At 32.8% G+C, this 19,451-nt stretch overlaps 1 protein-coding gene across 9 annotated transcripts in view; it reads left to right on the forward strand.

The window, feature by feature from the left end:
* The window catches only part of Orco (odorant receptor co-receptor), a 1,419,553-nt gene that overhangs the window by 843,575 nt on the left and 556,527 nt on the right, over positions 1–19,451 (forward strand). The window lies entirely within an intron of this gene.

Below are 19,451 nucleotides of genomic sequence, written 5' to 3' on the forward strand. Positions count from 1 at the left end.
TATACGGCTTACCAAAAATACACAAAGATGACATTCCACTTAGACCTATATCATCATCAGTAAGTGTGGCATGTTTCAAACACTTGCGTTTAAATTACGGCATTATATTTAGAAAAAAAAAACATAATTTACAAAACTAAAACGATACCATCTACTGTGGTACACTTGTCATACTAGAAGTAAAATCTCATAAACACAATATGTAAGTGGCAGCGATACCATCTGTGTCCTCTTTCTTATTCATCGTTTTTCCCCTATTCTGTAAAATTCGGAGGCTTTCCAAAGTGTATCGTGTTTTCCTCTAGTTTGTTTGTCTATAATTTTTATGTTTGCGAAGTCAGCGACGTGGTTGTGTGTTATTGTGTGTTGTGAGAGAGCTGTATTTTGTTTTTAATATCAGCTTCATGTTCGCCTAATCGTGTGCTCAATGCGCGCTTAGTTGTTCCTATATAAACTATGTTGAATTCTTCCTCGTAATTCCCCTTTCATTCTATTTCGTAAACATCAATGCTTTGTTTGTTTATAGGGGTTTTTGTTCTCGTGAAGCATCTTGATAAAGTGTGGTGTGATTTAACATCTAGTGTGATGTTCTATTGTTTATTTACGTTTTGTGTAAAACCACTTTTTGCCCTGCTTTATGCACTTTCCATATCCCCCTTCTTTCTTCAATTTTTGTGTGTTTACCTGACCCCATTTTGTGTTAATTTTTTCAAAATACTTTAAATAATAGCAATAAATGATTAACTACGCTAAATATTGTACACTTCTAACGAATGTTACGCCTTTACTGCATATAAAAGTAAATTGTGCCATTTATGTGTCCACTTGTAATCAGCGAAGTTGTCAACAAAACTGATAAGGGTAAACAACAAAGCAATCAAAACGAGTTTTTAAGCGCCGCGAGTGTGAGAACTACTGCGGCGCCAAATTTAGGACAAGCATTTTGTAATAGGATAAATATAAATAAATTTACGGTTGGAAAATTTTCACATTGACATTTTGTGCCATTTATGTGTCCATAGCTGTAAGTACAAAGTAGAGAGCGCAGTGAGTGTAAAATTCTCTTTGAAATTTGCTCATGTATTGACAGTTGATCGCCGTTGAAACGACCTCTAAGATCAGTTGTGTTAACAGTAAAATCAGTTAGATTGATTAGGAATCTGTCAATTTTACAAAATTTTGTTAACTTAAGAGCGACAATTTCTCTTCTGTTGAAATGACTAAACTAATTTGTTCGCTTGACAAAGAACTCGGTCGAATTAACCGCAATTCGATCAATTTCACCGAATCTCCGTTAAGTCAAGAACAACAGAACCGATTTGTTGATTTTACTAGCACCATTTCTTTCAGTGTGCTTTGTCTCACTATTTGTTTTTGTTGCTAGTGATTGGTTTTGTTGAATTTGATTTAATTTTTGTTCTTATAAGGCACTGTACACAGGGTAATTATTCCTTTTTAGCTTCATTTGTATTTTGTTTATGTTAGCGTCATGAAATTGCTGATGGCTTATAGTTAAGATTTTGTGTATAAGATTTTTGGCGGTGTTAGTTTTATATTTTCGTGGTTGTGTTGAAAAAAATTGATAAGGCGCTCATACGCTGTTGGCTTAGAACACCAATGGGCGAAACGGCTCGTATGAGCCTTTTGCTCATACGGGCACGCTTTGCACATTTAAGTGCTAGGTGAGGGAAGATCAAGTGCAGTTATGTGGAGCGAAGAGCAGAGAAGAGATAATAACATACAAACACACATAAGACTGATAAAGAGAGAGTTATTGGCTTTTTAAATATGTGGAAAATAGAGCTGCCACCGCTCTTATTATGTTCAAATTATTAAGCGTTTTAGGATAAACTAGCCTTTATTTACCGCGGCTTCGCTCGCACTAAAGGCCACAAATATATAATGTCGCTTTTGTGTTTCACAACTCGTTAGTTGTAATTTTAAAAGTTCCTTTATGATTCAAATCATAAACAAAGCAAGTTTTAAAATTAGAAAAGTGGTCGCCGTAAATTAAACACACATGCAACACATGCTCCAATAATTTTAGCAGGGTGGATTTAACGATATATGTAATATTTGGGAAACAAACAGGGCAGGATCGCCATGTAATATTGGGGATAATGAGAATCACGTAATTTAGGTTGCAGTGCCCATTTAGCGGCACCAGATAGAATTGACTGCCAATGAAGCGGCAGCCGAGTGAATTATGTTCCTTATTCAAAAGTTGTTTTCTTTTATACAAAATTTCTATGAGCTAAAATACTTACTTACACTAATACTTACAAACTAAGTATAACACACATATACATTCAAATCAGTTCCCTGGGAACTGCATTCTAAGCATAAATAAAATTTGCAACGCAAGCATAAATGAATCATGTTAATAATTTGTCTACAGGTAACGGCTTGTCGCGAGCAAGCTGCAAACAGTAGCATACCAAGGTTCAGGTTACCACGGTGCACAGTGTACAAAATATATGTTTGTACAAATGAATGAATAACTTAATGAGTGAATGCTACACCATCCGCCTTTGAAAGAGTAGACACATATAATTTTGTACACGAATTATTTATGGCTACTCAAGTTATGCTATTGATTTTGAATCCGTTTGTGCTTACGTTGCTTGTTGGGGTTTTTTTTTTTTTTTTTTGTGTATCAGTATTTTATTTAGCTGGATTCCCAAAGAATAGTTTACATTTGTTTTTCTCTATTGTTTTGTTTTATTATTGTATTTTCCTTTTGCATACAGTAAAAATTTTCTTTGTGTTTATAAAATTAAAGTGCTCTTATTCTATGAGTTTAAGTCTATTTTAATGTATTACAATTTTCTTATTTTTATTATTTTGATTTATGTTTTCTATATTTCTATTTTCTACATTGTTTTTCTTCTCTATATGGAATTATAGTAACATTATTATTTTTATCGATCTTTTCTACTTTATAGCGAATTAATGTATGTTATTGTTTTCATCGATATTTACTACTCTAAAGGATTTTTTATACCTACTATCTAACTTATGACCTCTCTAAAAGGCGAGGTTTTCCTGGATGAATCAGGTAAAACTTATATAAAAAAAATAATTAAGATTAATGATTTAGTTTTCCTTACTTTCTACTCCACAGGACCCTAAATATATCCTATTGACTAAATATAGGAGATTTAGTTTTCCTTACTTTGACTATTTCTATTATACAAAGCTTTTGCATTGTTATTTTATTTTATTTGAGCCTAACTAAGATTAAGAGTTAAAACAGAATGCCTGTAACTAATTGATTGGGAATAAATACTTCACAATAAATTATAATAAATTGACACTATTAAAAGCGAGCGAGAGTTTCCGAGTATATTATATAAAAATTGAGTAACTGTAGTTGTTGTAAGGGTAAGGTAATTGTGTAATAGAAGTGGCTAAACCAATGGTTAAAAGAAGGTACAGTGGATGCAAATATTTTTCGTATTTTCTCTTATACCATTTTTCATATTTTCCAGTAATATTTTTATTTGATCTTATGTACATCATGCGGCTTTCTGGGTGGCCTTCCCAGATGGTATCGTCATGATATTTATGAAGAATTTCTTTAATTTCTGTCGACATTTGTCACATACATAACTTCTGGGGTTAATGCAAATATTAGATCTTTGAGAACTTGGGTACCTATTTTATATTTTTCAAATTTGCCTACTCCAGTATTCCATTCATTAGCAATCAATTTGTCCCTAAGGGCAAATGTGTTTTTATTTTAAGTCAATCTTTTCCTAAACAATCTGGTTTCTTGTGTTTATTATGCTTCAAATTTTATATCCTTTTGGATGAAAACGAGCACGACATGTCTAATTGCAAACTTATTAAGCGCTTTATATAATATATGGATCTCTTTTGTGACTTTTTCTTCATTTCTACTGTTATTACTGGTGCAAAAATTTTTCTTTTTTTGATGTATTGCATGCTTCCACTGACATTCAGCTATCTACTCTTTGAAGCATTAATTGTGATATAAATATCAAATTCGTTATTTTTATAATGGGTATGTGATTATAAGAATATTAAGTACATGCATTTTTATCTAAATTAACACTATTTTTGAATATCGATATTGGCGTTGCTTCATGATTATCTTTGGTTTGTGTAAAGATATCATGAGCATCCAAAAGAGAATTATGCAAATTCTTGCTTTGCTATCGGACTTAGACAATGCTTGTAAAGCTGTCTGAAAAACTTTGTCGCCATGTAATATATGGGGATAATGAGAATAACGTAATTAAGGTTGCAGTGCCCATTTAGCGGCACCAGATAGAATTGACTGCCAATGAAGCGGCAGCCGATTGAATTAAGTTCTTTATTCAAAAGTTGTTTTCGTTTATACAAATTTTCTATGAGTTAAAATACTTACGTACACTAATACTTGCAAACTAAGTATAACACACATATACATTCAATTCAGTTCCCTGGGAACTGCATTCTAAGCATAAATAAAATTAGCTGTGTTATTTGCAACGCAAGCATAAAGGAATCTTGTTAATAATTTGTCTACAGGTAAAGGGTTGTCGCTAGCAAGCTCCAAACAGTAGCATACCAAAGTTCAGGTTACCACGGTGCAAGGTGTACAAAATATATGTTTCTACAAATGAATGAATAACTTAATAAGTGAATGCTACATATATGTATGTGAGCTGAAGGAATTTGAAAACTCCTCCATAATTTGAAATTTATAAATAAAAGTAGTTATGTTTATAATAAAACTGGTAAAATTAGTCGTTGTTTATGCGATTGGTACCTTTTTTTATTTGTAAACAGATACATTTCTTTCTAGGCTCACGGCAACACTGCCAACAAGTCTGAAAAGGGTTTCGTTTTCCCACGATTGTATACGAAACGTGCATTAGTACGTTTTACTACTGCTACTTCCTCTAATGGTACTACTTTAAAAATACTTTTTTAAATACTTTTATGTATATATTGCAAAATGAATCGGCTTGCATATAATTAAATGTATGTGAAGGCGAAATGAATGTCAATAATGCGCTGCTTAACATAAAGTCGACTTCAGTCTAAGGTTATTCCGTTTTTCATATTTCTTGCCAAAAAATATATGTTTTTGTTTTCGTACTATTGCAACACAGTTTGGGAATTGGTTTTCGAGGTTGAGAGAGAATATTTTTATTTCAGTTTTTTAGTGTTTCCGCAACCTTCTTGCGATGAATATCGATTGAGGCGAAGTGTACAATATTTCCAATGTATTTTTTTACTCCCCTAACACTCCAAAACACACAAACGTCTAACCTAGCGCTCGCTGGCACTGAAACTGATTTAGGAGCCGAAAATAGGCCCATCCCTGGCTTAGAGTACCAACCTAATATTAAGTTATTTTTTGTTTAATGTATACGGGCATCTAGAAAAGGTAAGCTATTATTTTCTTCCATCTCCATAATGAATTGTAGTGTGCTATGGTATTGGTTCAGTGTTTAGTGTATGATATTTGCATAATCTCTTTGGACAATGGCAAATATGTCGTCCACATAGTTTACAAGAAACTTAGTGCCTTTCTGCTGCTTTTTGAGCTCCGAGTATGTGCTATTTAAAAGCTCATCCATTACTATATCCGCGATCATGGGGGAAAGGGGATTACCCATCGGCATTCCAAAAGACTGAGTGTATATTATTGTTACATATAATATAATTGTTGTCCTTTAAACAAAACTCTAAAATATTTCTCGGTACGTTTGTATTGTTTTGAATCTTGTCCCATTTTGTCATGATTATATTTATAGCTAGGTTAGTCGGTATGTTGGTAAAGAGGGATACAACAACAAAGGATACCAAAACATCTTCATGGTTTATGATTGTATCTTTGAATCTCGCGTTCAATTCAAATATGTTCTCCTCTGAAATTAAAGTTTTTAAGATTCTTCCTATGTGCTTGGATAAGTTTTCGCATGGGGCATTGATAGAGGACGCTATAGGACGCAAGGGAAAATCGGGTTTTTTTTTTATTTTCGGTAGCCCGTACAGCCTTGGATCGGTTGCCGCTGAGCTGGATAATTCTTGCTTCTCTCTTAGTGTTGAGTGTAATCTGTCTTATATAAAACGAGTGGTTTGTTTCCTTTCCCGCTTCAGTTACAATTATATCTTATTCGTGTGATTTTCAAAAAGATTAAGTTTTGTTGTAGGCTTCTATAATAAATTTTTCAGCCGAATTATGTTTAATGTGCCTCTTAAATTGTTGAATTTTGTTGCTTAGTTTGTTTCTGGCTACTTCTTTGTCATTTTCGTTCTCCAGTACTTAAATGATTTGTTCAACATCTGCTATCAACTGTATTGGTGAAAAGTTCTTTCGTGTTGTTGGTAGTGTAAATTTTTTGCCAAGTGAGAGAGGCCACATTACATCTTCGGGAAACTCAATATTCGTTTTGTTGACGAACCACTCATTGCTTATTTCGAGGCCGAGTTGATGTATTTGATCGTGTTTTAGCTTTTCTGTTTTGGACTTAATAGTTTTCCCTTTCTTCCTACCTATATTTTGGTTTAAGAAATTTTGTTTATTGATGAATGCATTAAGTTCCTGTTAACTCAGTGCCCGTTTGAGTTGTTGTTGTGCGTGGTATATTGAATCTTTGGTCGTTTTAATATTTATGTTTGTTTGTGTTATTTCTATGTTTAGGATTTTAAGTAGGAAATTGTGTTTGGTTTTTTCAATTTGTTCCCTTATTATCTCGGAAGTTGTATTTATCGTTAAATTTTTTATTGTATTAATTAAATGATTTGGAATTAAATCATATTTCTTGCAAGCTTTAAAAGTTTGATTTTTCTTTGCTGAAATGTTTAAGTGTCATGCAAATATTTTCTCCTTGTTTGTATTTCATGTGGTTGCAATAGTTCCTCATTTTGTTGGGTGTTGTTGTTTTTGTAGTTGATGTGAGTTTATAGATTTTTCTTTGGTATACGTGTGTTTATTGTTGAATTTTTCCCGGCAGGCTTTCCGGCAATTATGTTTTTATATTGGTTACCGATCGGTTTGATTATTATATATATATGTTTGTTAAGCTTTTCCGATCTATTGGGTGTAGTGCAAATGAAACAAGTTATTCCACATTTCAGTTCGACGTTTCGCCAAATTTCGTTGGCTTCTTGTGGAGCGATTCTGTATTTTTTCAACAATAACAAGTAAGGAAGGCCAAGTTCGGGTGGAACCGAATATTACATACTCAGCTCAGGACTTTGGAGACAAAATAAGGGAAAATCGCCATGTAGAAAAATGAACCTACGGTAACCCTGGAATGTGTTTGTATGACATTGGTATCAAATGGAAGGTATTAAAGAGTATTTTAAAAGGGGGTAGGCCATGGTTCTATAGGTTGACGCCATTTCGCGATATCGCCATAAAGGTGGAACAGGGGTGACTCTAGAATGTGCTTTTACGATATGGGAATCAAATTAAAGGCGTTAATGAGTATATTAAAAGATAGTGGGCCTTAGTTCTATAGGTGGACGCCTTTTCGAGATATCGCCATAAAGGTGGACCAGGGGTGACTCTAGAATGTGTTTGTACGATATGGGTATCAAACGAAAGGTGTTAATGAGTATTTTAAATGGGAGTGGGCCTTAGTTCTATAGGTGGACGCCGTTTCGAGATATCGCCATAAAGGTGGACCAGGGGTGACTCGATATGGGTATCAAATTAAAGGTATTAATGAGGATTAAAAGGGAGTGATCCTTAGTTGTACATGTGAAAGCGTTTTCGAGATATCGACCAAAATGTGGACCAGGGTGACCCAGAACATCACCTGTCGGGTACCGCTAATGTATTTATATATGTTATACCACGAACAGTATTCCTGCCAAGATTCCAAGGGCTTTTGATTTCGCCCTGCAGAACTTTTTCATTTTATTCTACTTAATATGGGAGGTGTCACACCCATTTTACAAAGTTTTTTCTTACGTTATATTTGGCGTCCATAAACCAATCGAATTACAATGTTTCATCCCTTTTTCATATTTGGTATAGAATTATGGAATTTTTTTTCATTTTTCGTAATTTTCGGTATCAAAAAGTGGGCGTGGTCATAGTCGGATTTCTGCCATTTTTTGTGCCAAGATAAAGTGAGTTCAGTTAAGTACATGAACTAAGTTTAGTAAAGATATATCGATTTTTGCTCAAGTTATCGTGTTAAGGGCCGAGCGGAAGGACAGACGGTCGACTGTGTATAAACACTGGACGTGGCATCAACCGATTTCGTCCATTTTCGCAGGAAACAATTATCGTCATAGAATCTATGCTCCTACCAAATTTCACAAGGATTGGTTAATTTTTGTTTGACTTATGGCATTAGACGTATTCTAGACAAATTAAATGAAAAAGGGCGGAGCCACGCTCATTTTGAAATTTTCTTTTATTTTTGTATTTTGCTGCACCATATAATTACTGGTGTTGAATGTTGACATAATTTACTTATATACTGTAAAGTTAATCAATCTTTTGTTAAAATTTAACTTTTAAAATTTTTTTTAAAGAGTGGGCGTGTTATTCATCCGATTTAGCTAATTTTTATTTAGCACATATATAGTAATAGTAATAACGTTCCTCCAAATTTCATCATGTTATCTTCAACGACTGTCAAATTACGGATTGCGAAAGTTTCAAATTACCTTCTTTCAAAAGTGGGCGGTGCCACGCCCATTCTTCAAAACTTTACTAATTTTCTATTCTACGTCATAAGGTCAACCCACCTACCAAGTTTCATTGCTTTATCCGTCTTTGATAATGAATTATAGCAGTTTTTGGATTTTTCGAAATTTTCGATATCGAAAAAGTGGGCGTGGTTATATTCCGATTTCGTTTATTTTAAATAGCGATCTGAGACAAGTGCTCAGGAACCTACATACCAAATTTCATCAACATGCCTCAAAATTTACTCAAGTTATCGTGTTTACGGACGAACGGACGGACGGACATGGCTAAATCAATTTCTTTTTTCGCCCAGATCGTTTTGATATATAGAAGTCTACATCTATCTCGATTAGTTTATACCGTTACGGATTTCCGTTATGCGAACAAAGTTAATATACTCTGTGAGCTCTGCTCAGCCGAGTATAAAAACAGCTGAGGGAAATGTGCTTTTCTGAACGGTTGAATTTGTCGAATTATCGAACAATGACACTAGTCTTCACCGAATTAGTGTCATAATACCGAATGAAAATTCTTCGATCAGCTCTTTCGACCACAGTCGAAGATCGAATTTGTCTCATAAAAGGGGCCAGAGTTTTTTCACTCGCGGAATATATTATGACTGACAAAAGGAATCGCTTTGGACCAAAAAGCTTAAATAATTTATTACTCTTAAATTCTTTAAGTAATTTTGGCGGCCGCCGTGTTGTGATGGTGGCGTGCTCCGCCTATCACACCGAAGATCCTGGGTTCACCGCCGGGCAAAGCAACATAAAAAATTTGGAAACAAGGTTTTTCAATTAGAAGAAAATTTTTCTAAGCGGGTCGCCCCTCGGGAGAGTTTGGCAGGCACTCCGAGTGCATTTCTGCCATGAAAAGCTCTCAGTGAAAACTCATCTGCCTTGCAGATGCATTCAAAAAAAAGTTATCATCAAGGCGATGCCATCTAGGCATCAATGTGCAATTTTTGCATATCTTTTTTTCGTCATCAATGATCTTATGTTATTGACATTTTCGAAATATTAGTTTGATAATTGTATTTGTCAAGTTAATAGACTACATGCAAATGTAACGCGTTTTATAATAAATCTATTATTAAACGTTATCATAATGAAACAGTTATCATTTTGATACATTTTAAGGGCGAAACAAATATTTTCCATGGGCAAATCAATAGTCAAGATACAAAATTAATACTTTTAATTATACTTTTTATAATATTTATCGTTGCATTGATACCACGAAAATGGTACCGTTTATAGTTTCAATTTTGCACATCGTGTATTAAAATGATAGTGATACTTTTTTTTTTGGATGTGCCGTTCGGTGTCGGCATTAAACGAGTAGGTCCCGTCCCGTCAATTTGTAGGAAAAATTAAAAAGGAGCACGCCGCAAATTGGAAGAGAAGCTCGGCCTAAAATCCTTCGGAGGTTATCGCGTCTTACATTTATTTTTTTGTATGTTTTAATTTAAAAAACCAGTAAAGGTGTCTAAGTTCGGGTGTATTCGAACATTATATACTCAGCGTGAGCTTCAATTGTACATTTTATTTCAGATAAATTACTTTTCTACATAACACGTGGCACCGCCCGTTTAAAAAAAATTACACCTTATTTCCTCTTACAATAAAATTTTATAAGTGAAATATCATTGATTCAAAACTATTTTTTGCTAAGTTATGGCTTATTATTTCAGTCTACGACCCTTTTAAACTTGTTTTATATCTAAGTTGCCGTGGTCTTTAACCGATCCCGTCCATTTCTACTAGAAATATTTTCTGCTATAAGGAAAATATGTGTACATAATTTCATTACGATATGTTAATTTTTCTTCGAGTTATGGCTCCCGAAACATAGAAAATTGCTCAGTCATAAAAGGGGCGGTGCCACACCAATTTTTAAAAATTTTAGTGTTTTCCAATTTAATGTTATAATTCAATTTATAAAGTAAAATTCTATAGATACAAAGTTTTTCGCTAAGATATAGCTTATTATTTTCGTCTACGACCCTATTAAAAATCTTTTATATAAGACCAGGCCTGTCTTTAACCGATCTCGCCCATTTTTCCTAAAAATATTTCCTGCTATAGGGAAATTTTTTTTACCAAATTTTATTACGATCCGTTAATTTTTCCTCGAGTTATGGCTCCCGAAACATAGAAAATTGCTTAGTCATAAAAGGGGCGGTGCCGCGCCCATTTTTTAAACTTTGAAAATTTTCCTATTTACTGTTATAAATACACTTTGGAAATGAAATACCGTTGATATAGAGCTCTTTTTTGCAAAGATACAGCTTATTTTATTCCTGCACGACCCTTTTAAAAATCTTTTATATAAAAGTGGGCGTGGTCCTTAACCGATTTCGTTAATTTTTCTTCAAAGCATTCCTTATAGTAAAGGCAACCTCTCTGCCGAATTTTGTTACGATAGGTTTAACGATTTTTGATTTATGATTAATAAAATTTGTAAAATTGATTTTATCACAAGTGGGAGGTGCCACGCCCATTAAAATTTTTTTTTTAAATTCTACAGTCTACACGTCAAATTTCAACATTCTAGGTGTATTATTTACTAAATAATCAGGTTTTTTGTGTTTTCCTAAATGTTATATATATAAAAAGTGGGCGTGGTTATCATCCTATTTCGCTCAATACCAAGTTATCGTGTTAACGGGCAGACGGACGGACGAACATGGCTCAATCAATCCTTTATACCTGTACAACCAACCGTTATGCAATCAAAGTTAATATACTCTGCGTGCAAAGCACTCTGAGTATAATAAGGATAACTAAATATATAATTAGATATATGAGTCAATCCATATGAAAACGCCTAATTCAAAAAGCTGGCTAGTCTCGCATTTCGCTCAAACTTTGAGGGACACTTCTTTGGGGTCCTAAAGGAACATTTTTGACACACATTTAATTTTTATAACCACTGGTTTCGGACTGGGCGAATTTCAAAGTTTGAAAAACGTCATTTTTAGGCTTACCCATTTATAGCTGTAAAAATGTTTCTATTAGAGATATCCTTACATTAGATATGGCGTTTTAAAGGTAAAAGATAGCAGTTTGTTTAAAAAATAAATAATAAATCATATGGCGAGTATCTAGAATTAAAAACCTGGTACTGAAAATACGTAATTTTTATCCTTTTTTTGTCAATTTTAGCTGGCTCTGGCGTCTTCACTGTTTCAAGTAGCCACTCAAATTTTTTCAGAAATTAAGGGTACATACTCTAGAAGAAAATAACTCATCCATCGGCTAAAAAACCCCACTTCTTATAGATAAGTTATTATCTCGTAATTTGTAAGTTTTCAAAAATCGTCTTTTTAAGGCTCTAAAACGAACGTGTTTCTCAATAGATAAAAATACGAATTTCTCATGGACTCCAGTCCTGACCATTAGCTTTGAATACCTGAATATTTCGTTTTGTTATTTTCATACTAAGGGCCCCTGCTGATGGATTTTTTGAGGTACAATCTCTCTAATTTTCTTCGTAACACTTCAACAATTTAACTCAAAACTGATTAATTTTTTTTACAAAAATACGGTTATATTTTGCAATTTATATAACGACAATGTCAAAATTATATGAAGATGAATATTTTCGTAATTTTAATTGCCGCTGAGATACAGGAACGAAGCTATGGTAAATTCTCGTGTCTTTGATGCTGTTAATGTTTTTAACCCTAGAATATCATACTTCGTCGAAACGACGACGCATGTTTTTGTTTTTGGTTTTTCTCCTTAAATTATATGTTTTTTTTGTATAGATAATATTAAAAAGCTAAACTGTTTTTGTCTTATTTCATTAAAATACATTAAAAAGAATTTATTAATACAAATTTAAACATCTTTTTTAAACAGGAGACATCCTTTGTGCCCTTTTAAATATTACCGTAGTCGATTCGACGAAGTATGATGTATACGTATTAAAAATAAGTATGATATTCTAGGGTTAAATCTATCAGTTAAAAACATTTCAGCTGCTTTAACGTCCAAACTAGTTACATAAAAAAATGTTATGCCTTGAATTGCGTTCGAACAAAAGTCAAACATTGACTTTGGGGTTAGTATGTGACCTTCTGCAGTTCGCTGCAAGTTGGCTTTCCTTACTCCGTTTGATTGTACCTCCTGCTCCGTGAGAAGTAGCGAAGAAATGCCACTCTGCCTCCAATCCAAAATCCTCGTTGTGATGGCACACATTGACAAAATTTTTTTTTTATTTTTGTACTGGGAAGCTGCACCGTCCGTCACTGAAGTAATACATTTTTTTTTAAACTGTGGATAGTTTATTTTAATATGATCCAAAAATATTTTTTTTGGAATAAAAAAAGATACAGTATGGTGGTTTAGATAATCATTAATCACACAGAAAGTTTGTGTCTTAAGTACGCCGTCTTCTTTAAAATATATCACAAAAGGATGAAGAGTAGCTTGATTTTTTGTCCAATGAAACGCTTGTACCTCATCTTGTACCATAAACGAATAATTTTCAGAAAAGTCAACTAATGTTAAGCACTCTATATTATCTTTCAAATTTTCCTTGAGATCCTTTAGGTACTCAGATTGTTTATTTGAAATAAAATGATGAGCCTTTAAAACTATTAACTGTTCCTTTATATCATCCTTGAATACCTCAATTGTTTTTACTACAATTACCAAATTGCAGCGATCAGTAGTTACCCATTGTTTAAAATGTATTTCAGATGAAGGTTCACATTCGTCGCATATGTCAGAATCAATAACATCAGTGCCTGGACATATTGTACAACGAGATAACATACAATCTTCACGCGATTCATTACAAACTATTTTTTTAAGTAATTCTTTGTATGTTTTATTAGCCTTGCACGCCATCAACATCAACTTCATATTTTGATGGATGAAAAAACACACACTGAATGTGTGGCACTTGCCCCAGGTAAATACACAGTGCTTCGGCCGCAGTGAAGCAAATGACGAGAATCCTATCTTTAGCAGTGGATGTATTTGTTTAAATTTTTCATATATTTCTTTAAGATTTAATAGGATCAAACGTTTTTGTTCCTTAGACCTGCATTATTATCGTCACGTACAGTTATACAATATCTTTGTCCCGGTATTAATCTACTTATTTCATCATCTTCATAAAATTGTTTCACTTTTTCCAGAGTTTCACTTTTCAACTGATGCCCACTCTCTTTTTTTGGAGGCTTCCCTAATACTCCGCACCTTTCTTTAATTTTTTTTAGCATTTTTGATGAGATATTCACTACACCCAAATTCTGTCCTTATTTTTGAAATTGTCCACTTCCTTGGTAAGAATGTTAAAATTTGATATTTTTCATCGAACGTTGACGAAGCCTTAAATTTACTTTTCATTTCTTCAGTCAACTCCAAATAGTCTAAATTGTGACAATCATGGTCACTAGCCTTCACCTTTTCTTCACATCTAACAACGTCAAAAGATGATTGTAAAACTGTTTCGTATCTTCCTTGATATTTGATACACTTTTTCATCGATTTTTCGTTTTCTTTGGGGCATTTTTGAATTGGCGGAATCGGTGATTCGTCGAGAATTGAACATATCTTGTTCAGTGAATTTGTGACAATCATGGTCACTTGCCTTCACCTTTTCTTCACATCTAACAACGTCAAAAGATGATTGTAAAACGGTTTCGTATCTCCCTTCATATTTGATTCACTTTTTCATCGATTTTTCGAATTCTTTGGCGCATACTTAATTTTTGAATTGGCGGAATCGGTGATTCCTCGAGAATTGAACATATTTTGTTCAGTAAATTTAGTGCCTCATATGGAGGTTCAAACGACACTTCACAATTAATGTCTTGAAAATGTGCTTTGCTTAATTTTTCAATGCAGCGTGAGCAAATTGCTCGTCCCGGTATGATATTCAAATTTTCATTTTTTTCACAAAATGTTATGGTAATTTCTCTAAGTGACTTTTTAATAGGAGTTTTATGGATATTCAATGGATCACAGCATTGTTTTCCAAAGAAAAAATATAGTTATCGACATATTTTTTATGATGATAACTACAGATATTATTAAAACAAACTGCTTGAATTCGTTTCATTAATAAGTATTTATCGCTTTCACTTATATCATCTTCACTAAATAATTCCGACGACCGTGAAAATTTTAGTTTATGGCAATTTTCTTGCAGCAATAAACCGATTGAGCACACCATATTATATATAGCAGAACACCCGATTCCGAAAACCACGAAATGAACGAAAAATACGTGAATTATTCAAAACCGATATGTTTGTAATTTTTTTTTAATTTGACAGTGTTTAGTTAAAACAAAGTATACAAGTTGAGAAATTACTTGATACAAACACTTTTTTAGTCCTTATTTATTGACAATTACCCTAATGTGCATACATAAATAAGTGGTCACATGTCAAAACATCCTAAGTCACTTAAAAAATTAGACCAATCGAAATATTAACCTGTGATTTCAAATGACAAAACTGATTCACAACATAACCAGAACCGAAAATTAGTGTCCCTTTATTTAATAGAACTTTATATAAAATAAGTTTTCAACATAGTTCGTACAAATTAGTTTGAAAAAAAATATTGTAGATTATGCCTTAAAAAATCGATCAGCAGAGACCCTTAGTATGAAAATAACAAAACGAAATGTTGAGGTATTAAAAGCTAAAGGTCAGGACTGGAGTTCATGAGAAATTCGTATTTTTATCTCTTGAGAAACGCGTTAGAGTTTTAGAGCCTGAAAAACACGATTTTTGAAAACTTACAAATTTCGAGATAATAATTTATCTATAAGGAGTGGGGTTTTTTGGCCGATGGATGAGTTATTTTCTTCTAGGATATGTACCCTTAATTTCTGAAAAAATTTGAAGGGCTTCTTGAAACAGTGAAGACGCCAGAGCCAGCTAAAATTGACAAAAAAAGGATAAAAATTACATATTTTCAGTACCAGGTTTTTAATTCTAGATACCCGCCATATGATTTGTTATTTATTTTTAAACAAACTACTATCTTTTACCTTTAAAACGCCATATCGAATGTAAGGATGCCTCTAATAGAAGCATTTTTAAAGCTATAATAGAGTAAGCCTAAAAATGACGTTTTTCAAAATTTGAAATTCGACCAGTTATAAAAATTAAATGTGTGTCAATTTGTTCCTTTATTATCCTGAAGAAGTGTCCCTCAAAGTTTGAGCGAAATCCGAGACTAGTCAGCAACGATTTTTGCTAATATTAGACGTTTTCATATGGATTGACTCATATATGAATTTTTTTGTATCAAGAAAAACTCATTCAACTTTATTTTAAGATTTTGTACTTTTGTACGTGAAACTATTATAGTTTTAAACTAAAATTATTAAAATTATAGTAATTGTTTAATCAAGATACAAGTTTGATAGGAAGGATTGTTTTTTATTGATAAAATATGAGAACATTATTTTAGTAATAATATATTTCGAAGCATTTTCATTATATGAACGAAAAAGTTTCTGTGTGCGTGAAAACCCCTCAAAAGTATGCAATATTTTGTCGTTGTATGACGTAGCTTGCCTTCACCACATCAACATCGTCATACACCTCGAATGACATTGCTACCTTATAAAAAGCAGCGAATCATTTTTGATGCTGGACGAATCATTCGAGGTGATTCCAATTTACAGAAGAGTTTAGCAGCGCATTATGCTTACTTTTTTTAAATAAAGTAAGAAAAAAATATAAAATAAAAACATAAAATATAAATATAGATTATGAAAAAAATTAATGCAAATCGCTGAATGATTAATTTTATTTTAATTTAATTTTGCCATTGTGAATCAGTTAGTAAACCTTCTTTATTTCCTAGCCGTAGCTCATCCTTCACAAAAGTTGTAGGAAAAATTCGACTCATTGGGTGTGTGCATATACATAAGTTTATTTTATTGTGGCTTTTTTTTATTAAAGCATCCTTACTCGGTTTCTTACAAAAATGAAAATTATTTAAGTTCAGATACTAAAAAGAAAAATTGGGATCAAACTTACTTAGATACCAGTCATCCGTTGAATTTTTAAGTAAGTGGACTTAATCAGCACTGATTTCCGTTCATGATTTTTTAGAATTTGTTTAAATTAAGATATTTAAAAGAAGTGGGGACAGCGTAGGTAAAAAATACGAATTTTATTTATCTCAACAGTTAAAGCTCGAGATAGAGACATAATATCAAGCTGCTAAACAACTTTCTAAATTTTCAACCGAACCTGCCTTTTTCATACAATTTTATAAACTTAATTTGCATAATACATATCGACCTATCCTAATAGAAAGGCCATAACTTAAAATATTTGATTAAAGGGACGTATCTTAGACATTCTGTTAATAAGGCCGCATCTCAACGAAGTCGTTAATAAAGTCGCAATAAAGTGGAGAAATGAACTAAATTTAGTTCAATATTGACTCATATATGAATTTTTTTGCATCAAGAAAAACTCATTCAACTTTATTTTAAGATTTTGTACTTTTGTACGTGAAACTATTATAGTTTTAAACTAAAATTATTAAAATTATAGTAATTGTTTAATCAAGATACAAGTTTGATAGGAAGGATTGTTTTTTATTGATAAAATATGAGAACATTATTTTAGTAATAATATATTTCGAAGCATTTTCATTATATGAACGAAAAAGTTTCTGTGTGCGTGAAAACCCCTCAAAAGTATGCAATATTTTGTCGTTGTATGACGTAGCTTGCCTTCACCACATCAACATCGTCATACACCTCGAATGACATTGCTACCTTATAAAAAGCAGCGAATCATTTTTGATGCTGGACGAATCATTCGAGGTGATTCCAATTTACAGAAGAGTTTAGCAGCGCATTATGCTTACTTTTTTTAAATAAAGTAAGAAAAAAATATAAAATAAAAACATAAAATATAAATATAGATTATGAAAAAAATTAATGCAAATCGCTGAATGATTAATTTTATTTTAATTTAATTTTGCCATTGTGAATCAGTTAGTAAACCTTCTTTATTTCCTAGCCGTAGCTCATCCTTCACAAAAGTTGTAGGAAAAATTCGACTCATTGGGTGTGTGCATATACATAAGTTTATTTTATTGTGGCTTTTTTTTATTAAAGCATCCTTACTCGGTTTCTTACAAAAATGAAAATTATTTAAGTTCAGATACTAAAAAGAAAAATTGGGATCAAACTTACTTAGATACCAGTCATCCGTTGAATTTTTAAGTAAGTGGACTTAATCAGCACTGATTTCCGTTCATGATTTTTTAGAATTTGTTTAAATTAAGATATTTAAAAGAAGTGGGGACAGCGTAGGTAAAAAATACGAATTTTATTTATCTCAACAGTTAAAGCTCGAGATAGAGACATAATATCAAGCTGCTAAACAAATTTCTAAATTTTCAACCGAACCTGCCTTTTTCATACAATTTTATAAACTTAATTTGCATAATACATATCGACCTATCCTAATAGAAAGGCCATAACTTAAAATATTTGATTAAAGGGACGTATCTTAGACATTCTGTTAATAAGGCCGCATCTCAACGAAGTCGTTAATAAAGTCGCAATAAAGTGGAGAAATGAACTAAATTTAGTTCAATTTCCTTTGAAAATTGGTTAAATGCTAAAATGCTAAACTATACTATAGGGGACACAAAATCAATATTCTGGTTTACCAATTTATTTTTGCAAATTGTAAATGGGAAATGAAGCTAAATTCGAAAATGAGTAGAATGCAAGAAAGAAAATTGATAGAAAGGAAATAAGATAGCCACGTCCGGTCAAAGCTAGGCTATATATACTGGATTTTCAGCTGAAAACCTCCTCTTTTCCTGGGATAGCAGCTGGAAGTACTTAAGAAGGTGTTAAGTTTTTTTCGTGCGAGTTAAAGCTCTGTTTGTACGTGACTTATTAAGCAAGTTAAACAAGTTAAAAAACTTTCGTAAGATCAATGCGCGTTAGCAATTTGCGTTCAAAATCTAAAAGTGAAATTCGTCTGATAACCATTTATTACTACAAACCGGGGATCTATTATCGCAAGAAGGATTAAGACTGGCACTGGAAGAAGCATATTAGGAATAATTACAAACTCGAGGAGCAGGAAGCTAAGCCATATGAAGTTTTGGTGAATGAAAAATTTTAAGACGGTATTTTGATACCATATATAATATGTATGTGGGTTCAGAAATGATTATCGATTTAGTTTTTATATAAATGAGCATTTATTTAAATAATTCATGTGATATTTGTTAGTTATATATTTAATACAGTTTTAGTTTTTTAGATTATTAAATTTGTTGTAACACTTATATTAAAGTTTTTCGTGTCTATGCGCGGCGGCTTTTAAATCTGAACTGTGTGTTCGTTGTTCTTGTTCAAGTTGTCGTCGTCTTTTCGTTGTCATAGTCTTCGTTGTCAGATGAAGTTGTGTTGCCAGATGGAGTTGTGCTGCTGGATTATAATCCCACATTCGGCCCTCCTGACTTATCGTTCGTCTCGAACGATGGGTCCCATTTTTTTATAAACTCGGCGACGGTAGTGGTGCACCCCGGACCTTCACATTCGCCAACCTTTTTCACCTCATATCTATCGTGAGCCAATGCCTTTACTACCTTATATGGACCTAAATACTTGGGCCTCAACTTCATACCGGTCCCGAACTGCGTTCGCTTAATGGCTACGAGCTCATTCGGCTTATATTTAACCGCGTCCTTTCTACCAGAATTTAAATTTCGTTTATTATCATTTTGTATCAGCTCAATGTTTCTTTTAGCTTGCTCAC

Source organism: Eurosta solidaginis, chromosome 1, assembly GCF_040869045.1.
Source record: "Eurosta solidaginis isolate ZX-2024a chromosome 1, ASM4086904v1, whole genome shotgun sequence".
NCBI lineage: Eukaryota > Metazoa > Arthropoda > Insecta > Diptera > Tephritidae > Eurosta > Eurosta solidaginis.